Raw genomic sequence first — 12,245 nt, forward strand, 5'->3', positions numbered from 1 at the left:
AATTTATCTTTGTTACGTCTCATTTATGTTATTATTTAGAGTTTAATGCTTAATTTGTGTATTTTCAGTATTTGGAGGAGTTAGTGCAAGAAGTGCGAAATTAAAATATTATATGGTGATTGAAGGTGGTCCGTTTGAAGGTCAATACAGAGTCAAGAATTTTGCTATGAACTTAAGTAGTCCATGGGCATGACTACATAGGATAATAATGGCTTTTGGATCAATTGGGAATTAAGTCGGTCAGTAGAAGTGTGGCCCCGACTTGGAATTAGAATTAAAAAAGGAGAGAAGGGTTTTTGGCTTAATATATATATATACACATGCCCACATGTGAAAGGAGAAGATTTGGGGGCTGCCGAAATCAAAGAAAAAGGTAGGCAGCAGCTTTAACTTTTGGAAAAAGTCCGCAGCAACTTTTGGAAAAATCGGCAGCAGCTGTTTGAAAAAAAGGGGCGGCTGTCAGCCGAAAAAAATATAAAAAGGAGGCTGCAAAGATCTCTTTAAAAGGAGGGGGGAGAAGAGAAAAAAAAAAAGGATATACACACGGAAGAAAAAGAAAGGAACGGGGGCTGCCATCAGGATTCTTTTTTCCACGCCATCAGAGAACAAAAGGCCGAGACCGGCGAAGATCAAGAGGAACGTGGCTGCCGTTCTTTGTTCCCAGTATGGTTTATTTTTCCTCCGATTTTTTTTCTTTCAAGTTTTTTTTATGCTTTGTTTAATTACTCATACTTCAGTAACTTATTTTAATTTCCGTTCTTAATAAAAGTTGTATGTTTATTTTTGTTTGGTTTAGATTCTGTGTTTATTTTATATCTTGAGTAATAGAAGCATGATTCAAATTAGGATTTCTTTTATTTCATGCATAATGTTTAGTGAGTAGTCGTTTAGGTAGGGTCGTGGGGTGATTAGCACACCGTGGCTAATTCAGGCACTGCTCCTTTTATCAAACTGTTCAATTAAATGATTTTCGTTTGGAAAATACTTCCCGCGGACGAACCCGGGCATCGTCGGAGCCCATATGAACGGGAGAATGGGGGTCCAAAACTCATTTTTTTGCTGCGCATGGGTAAACGGCGACCATAAAGGTTCGCATCTTGCGGGGTATCTTTTTCTCTCTAAAATTGAACGTTTTTAAGAATATCGAATGGAGCAGGTTAATCCGGACTGGTTGCGAGTGCTATGAACCCTACGATTTTACCTCATTTTAATTTTCTGGAAAAGCACATTCAATTTTCTTGTTTTAGTTAATCTCTCAATCAATCGTCAAAGGGTGGCTACCTAAGAGCCCGTTAAATTAGTAACAACCCGAGTTTTTAGTCAGCACACATCACCGTCTTTGTGGATTCGACTCCGGTCTTACCGGATATTGTGCTACATCGGTCTCAGCCCTACGCTTGGGGCAACCCATTAATTTAGGACTAGGAATCGGTCAAGCAGTACACAACAGAAACCAGAGGAGATGAACACGTTATGTAGAGAGAGAAAGCAGGAGAAGAAGAGAAGCGAAATTTGAGGCGGACTCGACGAGGTGATCCCTCCCGGACCTCACGTAATACCCCTCTCTCTCTCTCTCTGATCATCCTCCCTCTCTCTCTGATCAACCTCTCTCCCTCCCTCCCTCCCTCTCTCTCTCTCTCTGTGGCTCGGAAAGACAATATGAGCAAAGCAAAGAAAATCAGTCAACTCACGCTCACTGGACGATCCCACCATCAAATCTTAAACCCTAGGCTAGCAGAAATCGCATAAGGTAGAAATATTTTCTCTGTGTGTTAAATGTTAATCCTTTCTGGCTGTAGATCTAGGGTTTTCTTTAAATTTTGTTTCTATGTATTCGATTTGCCCGCTTGCATGTCTTTGTTAGTGTTAATTTTTTTAGGTTGGCAGTTAGCGGATTGGAGATAGAAAGAGGGCGGTGGAGGTGGCAATCGGTGGTGGTGGTGGTTTTGTTGGCCGAAGACAACCAAAACCAAATCTGTGGTTTGCTCTCTCGATCAATCGATTGAATCCACTCTTCGCCCTCTCCCCCAAATCTACTATCCAAAAACCCATAATAATTTCACTTAGTTTTTGAAGCTTTACGTTAGAGTTTCACTATTTTTGAAAATTTGACCGAAAATTAAAATTACATTGAAATGATGTTTGATTTATGCAGATTTGAGAGTACGTAATTCTCTAACTTCTTTTTTTTTTGAGGTGACCCAAAAATGGAATTTTTAGTTCCGGAAGATAAATTTATAGCAAAATAAGTTAGGGTTTTTAATTCGATTTCATCAACTTTCATGACTATTTTGCTGTAATTTGTGATTGAGTTCTGAATATCTTTGCTCTGTACTATTTTTCTGCTCTGCTTCAGCGATGGAAGAAGACAAAGAGGAACAGGGGTCCACTAATTTCATCGGATCTTGTCCAGAAATCAAGGGTCAAAGGTGAGATTTTTATCTAAAATTTTTGCGCCTCCAATTTTATTATTATTATTTTTTTGAAAATTTGGGGTTACACACTGATTGATAAACTGCTTTGGTCTTGATCTTTAGTTTTTGGGGCTGAATGTTGCATATTCTCTTTGGTTTGTGTTGAACTATTAAGTATCCAATGTGCTTTTTAGCGTATAATGCAACTCATGACCTTGCTCACACGTATAACTTTGGAAACGCATCACCTTTGGGGATGATTTTATGGAGGTGAAATGATTTAGGTGAGCATGAGTCACTATACAGGAATTCATGCTATTTATGGTAATAGTCAATCAATTTTTAAGATCACAGATTACACTTATAGTAATTTAGATGACAATATTTGGAGAAACTTCTTGATCAATCATGGAGATCTTTGATTGGGAACAGGTTTTAGCTGCCACTCAAACACCAGGAGAAGGAGAAGTAGGAAAGAAGTGGTTCTAAGGAGCAGCAGATTATAATTTACGTGTATAAATGAGGTGTGTGCTAGGCTTAGAATCATTCACTATCAATCTATTTTTAATCTTTGGAACTTTAAAAGGACTAATTGTGGTATTGATGATTTTAATAGGATGCCAAGAAGAAGAACGTGGAGCACATACTAATTTTGTCCGGTGATCATCTCTATCGGATGGATTACATGGACTTTGTGCAGGTACTTACATTTTTATAAAAATAATGTCACATCCAGAGTCTTCAGTTGATTTCTTATTGAGCAACGTAATTGCAGAAGCATGTCAACTTACAAGCTGATATCATGGTTTCATGTGTCCCCGACTCCCCATGGATGATAGGTATGTTATAGTCTTCAGGTTAAACATAATTCCAGCTATTTAATATCAGGTCTTCAATGCATTTGAATTTTTATGCGACTGCACCTTGTGCCTAATGAACTGCCAATTTAATTTGTTATTATGATTAGCAGATTTCTTGTTTTTAATTTTATACAATGATATTATTGTTCTACTCCTGACTTTTGAGAATATACTGTTCTTCGTTGCATAGTTGCATAGTTATTACTCGAAGGTTGTCGCCATTCTTCCAAAGACATGAGTAGGACCATTTGGATTATGCTGAGGCCTAAATTGTGCATTCAATACACAAGTACCACGAAGCTGCCATAATTGAAATTTACTTTCTGCCAAAACTTGTGAGGCATGATATTGGTGGTACACGATAGAGATCTGCTTTCTATATGTTCTCTCTGTTTGCTGTTTTAGTTTGAAGTATTGTGTACATGTTTCATATTTTGCTGTTGTGTTTAAATACAGCATTGGATTGACTTGTAGTGTAAGTATTTATTGGTACTTGTGGTTGGATTATTTAAAGGGCATCCATATTTTATCATAGCCTAAATATTCTGTGAGTTAAAACCTTGTGGATGGATTCAAATGGTCTTAACAGGTATTCTGTGATTTCCCATTGATCTTGGCCGGGAATTTGGGCAAACAAAGTCATGCAGTTACTCCAAAATTCCAGTTGGTTGTGCAACTACTTATGTATATGAAACAGACTTCTGCTGCCTACTTTAGATAGGCTTTTTGCTATCATAAAAATGACATACTTATCTATAGAAAACTCAACACCAAACTCCTACAGCCTATGTTTCGGAAAAAAATTCCACACCATTCAACGGGCATGACGGACGTGCATCGCACGTCGCGATGTACCTAGTCTTTAAAAAGCTTGTGTCACCCTATTCTAAATCGAAGCAAGATAAATTATGGATGGATAGATAGGGTTTTTAAACTACTAATATATAATGAAAATGAACAATACAATTAAGGAAGTATAATTTATGAAAACTTGGTTAAAAGCAGACCGATTCAAAGATCATCGGAGCCACTAAAGCTAAAAACGTTTGCGCGCTCTCATAGTCTCAGTTCCATTCCAAACACACATTCCTAATTCTACGATATTCGTTCATTCCGTAAGAGTTACAAAAATCTTACAGGGCTTTCCACGCTTTCTCGAATCATCCGAAATTGTTTCAACATAAAAATTCCTAATGTAAGGTATTCATATTTTTTTTGATGGTCTCCCTTATACCCACTTTTCATGAACTAAATCTACATATTTTAATGGTTGTGTTCCACCACCTTTCAGAACTTTAAAAACCCTATTTATCGTTACATATTTTGTTTTGATCCCCTTTAATTTGAGAAAGTTGCGAGCGCTTTACCGAAATGAATTTATTTGACCACTTAGGGTAAAACGGTCACATATTCTTTTGTACAAATGATTATGAATCAAACTAGTTGGGATAGAAAGTAGATTGAATAAGCTTTTTAACGGTTCAAACCACGCTTAAATCTAAATTTTGGAGTGTCCGGAAAAAGTCCACAAAGTTTGGTTTGTTAGACAGCTTAGTGTGCCCCTTGCGCATTTTGATGTGCCTCAGGCGCCCCCCGTGCGCCCCAGACGCATCTGTTACACTTAGAAACATGCTAAATTTTGCGGGCTCGACACGTACACGTCCGAAATCCTATTTGAGCGTGGTTTGAACCGTTAAGAAGCTTGTTAATCTATTTTCTTACCAAAGTTGTTTTGATTCAAAATCATTTGTACATCAAAGAAATTACCATTTTACCCTTATTGGGTCGAAAGAAGAACTATTTCGGTGAAAAGCTCATGTCACCCTATTTTAAATCGTATCAAGGCTATTTTTGGATGGATAGATAGGGTTTTTAAACTACTAAAATATGATGAAAAGGAACAATAGAATTAAAGAAGTACTATTTATGAACAGGTTGTTAAAAGCCAACCGATTCATAGATTATCGGAGCCACTAAAGTTAAAAACGTTTGCGCTCTCTACACATTCTCAATTCCATTCCGAGCACACATTCCTAATTCTAGGATATTCGTTCATTTTGTAAGAGTTACAAAAATCTTACAGGGCTTTCCAATCTTCCTCGAATCATCAGAAATCATTTCAACATAAAAATTCCTAACCTAAGGTATTCATTCGACTATCCTCACTTGAACGTTTGTTCCTCAGGAATATTTCGTAACTAAATTGACATAAGGCACACAGAGAGAAACTCTTTTTTTATTTATTTATCATAATTTCACTAACAGGATTTTACGGAGAACCACTTAAACGAAGAATAATTACTTAAGAACTAGGGATTTGAGCATCAAAGAAGGACAAAACGTGTTTTAGCCTTAAAGCTTCGAAGATTTTTCTAATGGTCTCTTTAAACCCACTTTTCATGAACTAAATCTAAATATTTTTATGGTTGCGTTCCACCAACCTTAGAACTTTAAAAACCCTATTTATCGATATGTAATTGGTCTTGATCCAATTTGATATGAAAAAGTTGCGAGTGTTTTACCAAAATGAATTTTATTTTGACCCACTGGGAGTAAAACGGTCACATATTCTTATGTACAAATGATTATGGATCCAAACTACTTGGGATAGAAAGTAGATTGAACAAGCTTTTTATCAGTTCAAACAACGCCCAAATCTGAATTTCGGAGCGTCCGGGAAAGATCCACAAAGTTTGATCTGTTAGACAGCTTTAGTGCGCATTCTTAATGCTTAGAAACATGCTAGCTTTGCGGACTCGACTCGGACACACCTGAAATCGATTTGAGCGCGGTTTAAACCGTTAAAATGTTTGTTAAGTCTACTTTCTTACCAAAGTTGTTTTGATCCAAAATCATTTGTACATCAAAAGAAATTATCATTTTACCCTTAGTGGGTCGAACACAAATTATTTCGGTAAAAAGTTCCTATCTCCGAAATTTTAAATCAGATCAAGGCCAATTATGGAGGGATAGATGAAGCATAACAGCTAACACGATACCCTGAACATGTCTTTCCACTCTTTTTTATCTTTGAATTTTTTTCATGCATGTTCAGATCTTTTTTTCTCATTGTTGACTCTTTTGTCCCATGGAAGTGTGAGAAATTCATGGTGGTATTATAAAGAAAAAAAACTGCCAAAAGTTTTTATAGGGAAATTACGTAATTCACTTGAACTGGAAAGAATTCTGACACGAAGCGAGCGAGGGTCAGCTATTTCCGACACAGAACACGAATATGACACGACACGATAACACAAAAAGCTAAACAGGTCGAGTTAGGGTTGAGAGAATTCTGACATGAACACGAGAAGACACAACACGCACACGATGCGGGGTGGGAATTTATGAAAGGACATGATAATACGACACGAACCGGACACGAAGTTAGTAATTTAGGGTGGGCTATTTTTACACGGACCACGAATATGACATGACACGACAACACGAAAAGCTAAACAGGTCAGGTTAAGATTGAGAGAATTCTGACATGAACATGACACGACACGATGCCCACCCCTACTTAGACATGCAGTTCTTCTTACTATTGCATCTGGACGTAAGTCTCTCACTTCTATATTCTTTCCTAAAATGGTGAGCAAGCAGCAAAAGAAACAGAGCCTTGTTTGCTGATAAAAAAAAAGAAACAGAGCCTTGTTTGGGCCCAAAATGTTCTGTCCTAAAATGGTGAGCAAGCAGCAAATAATTGCACATTTTTAGCCCAAAATGTTTGTTTTATAACTTTGATCCAAACTATGACCTAATTATCGGTGCAGGTGCCCCCCACATGCTCCCCATGGTGCATTCACCCTTGGTTACAAACATGGTTGAATTTGACAGGGTACTCATCAAGAAAACCTTTGCAATAGTTTTCCTTTCAAGACACAACACCAACAACATCAAATGTTAATTTCACTGTTTTTGGTTTGAACTTGAATAAAACACAGCTTATATTTCAAGGTTACGCCGTGCCTTTTTCACTCTCTTTTTTTTCTTATCTCTGTCTCGTATTTTCTATTTTTTACCTTGTGGATTTGGTGTGGAGATGTCAAATATGTTTGTGAATTTTTTGTAATTGTGCATGTGGAAGCTTATGAATGTTATAATCACCACCTTCAAAAACTAATTTGCAGTAGAAAAAAATTTAATTCTTCAATTGTTATTGGTCAGGTAAATCAATGTATATGCTTTTTGTAGTGTTTTTGGATGGATGGGTTTGCTAAGAAACAAAAAGAATAAACAGAAAGTGAACCCTTTCGCTTCCTTGAATGAATAAAATAGGTGAAATTGAAAAATTAAAAAGATATTATGAACGTGTAATGTGTATGCATTCATACACGTTGGACTATTTTATTTCTGACCTTTTTTTTCACCAAAACACCGTACGATTTGGTAAAGATTTGCTTCCTTTTAAGATTTTACGTTCGAAACAGTACGTACTTCATCTAAAAGTGGCTTCAAAATATATTATGACCGGCACTGGAAACGAGGCTGTCGAGTGATTATTCGGTGATTCACACAGTGCGTGCTTCAAGTCCTTCTGCACACAGTATTGATGTAGAAGCCGCATAAACTATTATTATTAATTGTCATTGACTTGCCACATAATAGACAGGATTCTATGAGCTTTTTAAATTGTCTTAGACTTGTCATCCCGCATTAAACGGTCCCCATGAGTTGCACTGCCATTATTGAATTGCTGAGTTTTATGATATTGACAGCTTGAAATTAAAAAAAAAATAAAAAAAGCTTATTAAAACACCACTTGCCGTCATTGGACGGTACCTGAGGAGTTGGGCTGTGGAGTGATTATGAGTCCTGTTGTTGGCATCGACAGGTACCGTATCGAAAATGGATCGACGGCCATCGGATGGCCCATCCGAGCCTTTCAAAAATTCTAAAAAAAAAAAATTTCGAGTGAGCCTTTCAAAAATTCTAAAAAAAATAAAATTTGAGTGAGCCTCACGCGGGAATCAGCAGCACCCGACGTGCATAGGTACTCAATCCAAACACCTCATTTTTTCGTATATACATGTATATACATATATACACGAAAAAATGGTGTTTGGATCAAGCACCCTATACACATCGGATGCCGTTGATTCTCACGCGAGCCCCTTCATTTTTTTTTTTTTTAGAATTTTTGGACGGTTCAGATCGGCCGTCCGGCGGCTGGAGACGGCCCGGCACGGCCATCAGTATGATTTCGGTAGGGACCCCGTCGGTCCCTATAGATATTCCGAGTGATTATTGAGTCATTCAAGTGGTGCTCCAAGTCACACTGAGGGGCTTGTAGCATCAACATTAGGCTTTTTACATTTTTGACCAAATTACACCTTACAAAACTTACTTTATTACTTTAGCTACTCACTTTTAAAATATCAACCGCATCAGACTCTCTATATTAAAGCTATTCTATTAAAAATATTATCTACTCTTACTCTCTTCTCAATTAAATATATTTTTGTGTGTATACATTAATAATAATAATATTAATGGGATTTGACTAGCCTAAAAAAACTAGGCTGGTGGGTAGTACAAACATTTACGTGCTAGCTAAAGTAAAAAATTACATTTTTTCTAGTCATTTTGGTTAGGATTAGTTTGAGTCTATTGGAGATGCTTAACCAACATCTTTTTGAGAAATATAACACCCGTCCAACCAAGAGTTATGAAATACACAGGGATTAAGATAATTGTATGGAGTTGTGATTATAGATGACCATATCTTAGTAATTGAATAGGTCGATTGAAAGTACTAAATAATTGGGAGCTTCGGCCAAGAATCCATAGTATAGTGACTATAATGCAATAAGGACATTTATAGTTTTTATACGGGCACAAGGACATTTGGCTCCTTTTTTCCAAAAGAAATAGCCTTACATTAAAAATAAAAATTATTCACCCCACCCGCCACGTCATCGTCAGAGAGTTTGCTGGAAAATTGACCAGCTTCCTAATTCTCCTATTCTTATTTGAGGAGTCTAGTTATTCGCAAGAACTAGAGACTTCTCTGTTCAAGTAACTTTGCCTTTATTTTTGGCAAATACAAAGAAACAATATTAGGAGTGAGCAGAGAGGAAGCTGTAATCCGAAACAATGAGGTTCGGACTCAAAAGTATGGCAATGTTAAAACGCCGCAAGACATTTAGCCTCGTATGGTTACCGATTTCTGTTCGACACCGCAAGATATTCTTATGTATAAATGATTTTGGATCTAAACTACTTGGGATAGAAAGTAGATTGAACAAGCTTTTTAACGATTCAAACCACGCGTAAATCTGAATTTCGGAGTGTCCGGAACAAGCTCATGAAGTTTGGTCTATTAGACAGCTTTAGTGCGCCCCAGACGCATTTTGATGCGCCTCAGGCGCCCTCCCTTGCGCCCCTGGCGCATTCTTAACACTTAGAAACATGCTAAAATTTGTAGCCTCGAAGCGGACACACCCAAAATCCAATTTGAGCGTGGTTTGAACCGTTAAAAAACTTGTTAAATCTACTTTCTTACCAAAGTTGTTTTGATTCAAAATCATTTGTACGTATGAAGATATTACCATTTTATTCAAAGACAAATTATTTCGGTAAAAAGCTTATTGTATTACCCTATTTTAAATCAGATCAAGCCTAATTATGGATGGATAGATTGGGGCCTTTAAACTACTAAAATATGGTGAAAAGGAACAACAGAATTAAAGAAGTACTATAATTTATGAAAAGTTGGTTAAAAGCAAACCAATTCAAAGATCATCGGAGCCACTGAAGCTCAAAACGTTTGCGCGCTCTCTACACATTCTCAGTTCCAATCCGAACACACATTCCTAATTCTAGGATATTCGTTCATTCCGTAAGAGTTACAAAAATCTTGCAGGACCTTCCACACTTCCTCGAGTCATCAGAAATCATTTCAACATAAACATTCCTAACGTATGAGGTATTTATATGACTATCCTCACTTGAACGTTTGCGCCTCTGGAACATTTCGTAACTAAATAGACATAACTAAGACACGGAGAGAAACTCTGTTTCTAGATCATAAGTTTACTAACGGGAGTTTTTGGAGAACCACTCAAACAACGAATAATTACCTAAGAACTAGGGGTTTGAGCTCCGAATGATGGACAAAACGTGTTAAGCCTTAAAGGCTCCGAAGATTTTTTTAATGGTCACCTTTATACCCACTTTTCATGAACTAAAGCTAAATATTTTTATGGTTGTGTTCCACCATCTTTTGGAACTTTAAAAACTCTATTTATCGATCTATAGTTGATCTTGATCCAATTTCTTTAATATGAAAAAGTTGCCAGCGTTTTGGCAAAATGAATTTTATTTTGACCCATCGAGGGTAAAATGGTCAGATATTCTTATGAATAAATTATTTTTGATCCAAACTAATTCGGATAGAAAGTAGATTGAATAATCTTTTTAACGATTCAAACCACACACAAATTTGAATTTCGGAGTGTCCGGGACAAGCTCACAAAGTTGGGTCTGTGAGACAGCTTTAGTGCGCCCCAGACGCATTTTCATGCGCCTAAGGCGCCCTCCGTTATGGCCCGGGAGCATTCTTAACACATAGAAACATGCTAAACTTTGCGGGCTTGATACGGACACACCCAAAATCCGATATGAGCATGGTTTGAACCGTTAAAAAGCTCGTTAAATTTACTTTCTAACCAAAGTTGTTTTGATTCAAAATCAATTGTACATCAAAAGATATTACCATTTTACCCTTATTGGGTCAAAAGATGAATTATTTCGGTAAAAAGCTCACGTCACCCTATTTAAAAATCAGATACTAAGACTAATTATGGATGGATAGATAAGGTTTTGAACTGGAGTACTAAAATATGATGAAAATGAACAATAGAATTAGGGTCCGTTCCACTTTTGTGGAAAAGGAATTTTTTGAAAAAGAAGGCAATTTCAAGCTCAAAAATCATGTGTTTCTGGAAATAATTTTTCTACTAATATAGGTCTTGTTCGATAGATCTCATTAAGATTTTTTAAACGGTGCAAAAAAATTGATAAAATATTTTTCATTTTCATTATATTTGAGTTTGAAATTACCTTCGTTTAAAAAAAGAGAGTACTTTTTGGAAAAGTGGAACACCACCTTAAAGGAGTATAATTTATGAACAGTTGATTAAAAGCAGACCGATTCAAACATCATCGGAGCCAATAAAGCTAAAAACGTTTGCGCTCTAGCTCTCTACACATTCTCAGTTCATTCCGAACACACGTTCCTAATTCTAGGATATTCGTTCATTCCGTAAGAGTTACAAAAATCTTACAGAGCTCTCCAAGCATCCTCGAATCATTAGAAATCGTTTCAAAGTAAAAATTCCTAACGTATGGTATTCATATGACTATCCTCACTTGAACGTTTGTGCCTCTGGAATATTTCGTAACTAAATAGACATAAGACTCACAGAGAGAAACTCTATTTTGAGATCATAATTTTACTAACGGAATTTTTTGGAGAACCACTTAAATGACGAATAATTACTTAAAGAACTAGGGATTTGAGCACCGAATGAAGGACAAAACATGTTTTAGCCATAAAGGCTTCGAATTTTTTTCGAATGGTCTCTTTTATACCCACTTTTCATGAACTATATGTAAATGTTTTTATGGTTTTGTTCCACTACCTTTTAAAACTTTAAAAACCCTATTTATCGATATATAATTGGTCTTGATCCAAGTTAAAATGAGAAAGTTGCGGGCGTTTTACCGAAATGAATTTTATTTTGACCCACTGAGAATAAAATGGTCACATGTTCTTATGTATAAATGATTTTGGATCCAAACTACTTGGGATAGAAAGTAAATTGAACAAGTTTTTTAACGGTTCGTACCACGCGTAAACATGAATTTAAGAGTGTCCAGGACAAGTCCAAAAAGTTTAGTCGGTTAGATTGCTTTAGTGCGCCCCAAGCGCATTTTGATGCGCCTCAGGCGCCCTCCCTTACGCCCC

General features: G+C 36.6%; 1 long non-coding RNA gene across 1 annotated transcript; it reads left to right on the forward strand.

Moving 5' to 3' along the window:
- Window positions 1-1,457: 1,457 nt before the first annotated feature.
- On the forward strand, window positions 1,458-3,808 carry LOC131316625 (uncharacterized). The gene is made up of 7 exons (XR_009197202.1): window positions 1,458-1,750; window positions 1,865-1,980; window positions 2,357-2,429; window positions 2,847-2,938; window positions 3,031-3,114; window positions 3,190-3,253; window positions 3,473-3,808. It is a non-coding gene; the product is annotated as an uncharacterized LOC131316625 (long non-coding RNA).
- Window positions 3,809-12,245: the final 8,437 nt, after the last annotated feature.

The sequence above is a fragment of the Rhododendron vialii genome, chromosome 2a (assembly GCF_030253575.1).
Source record: "Rhododendron vialii isolate Sample 1 chromosome 2a, ASM3025357v1".
NCBI lineage: Eukaryota > Viridiplantae > Streptophyta > Magnoliopsida > Ericales > Ericaceae > Rhododendron > Rhododendron vialii.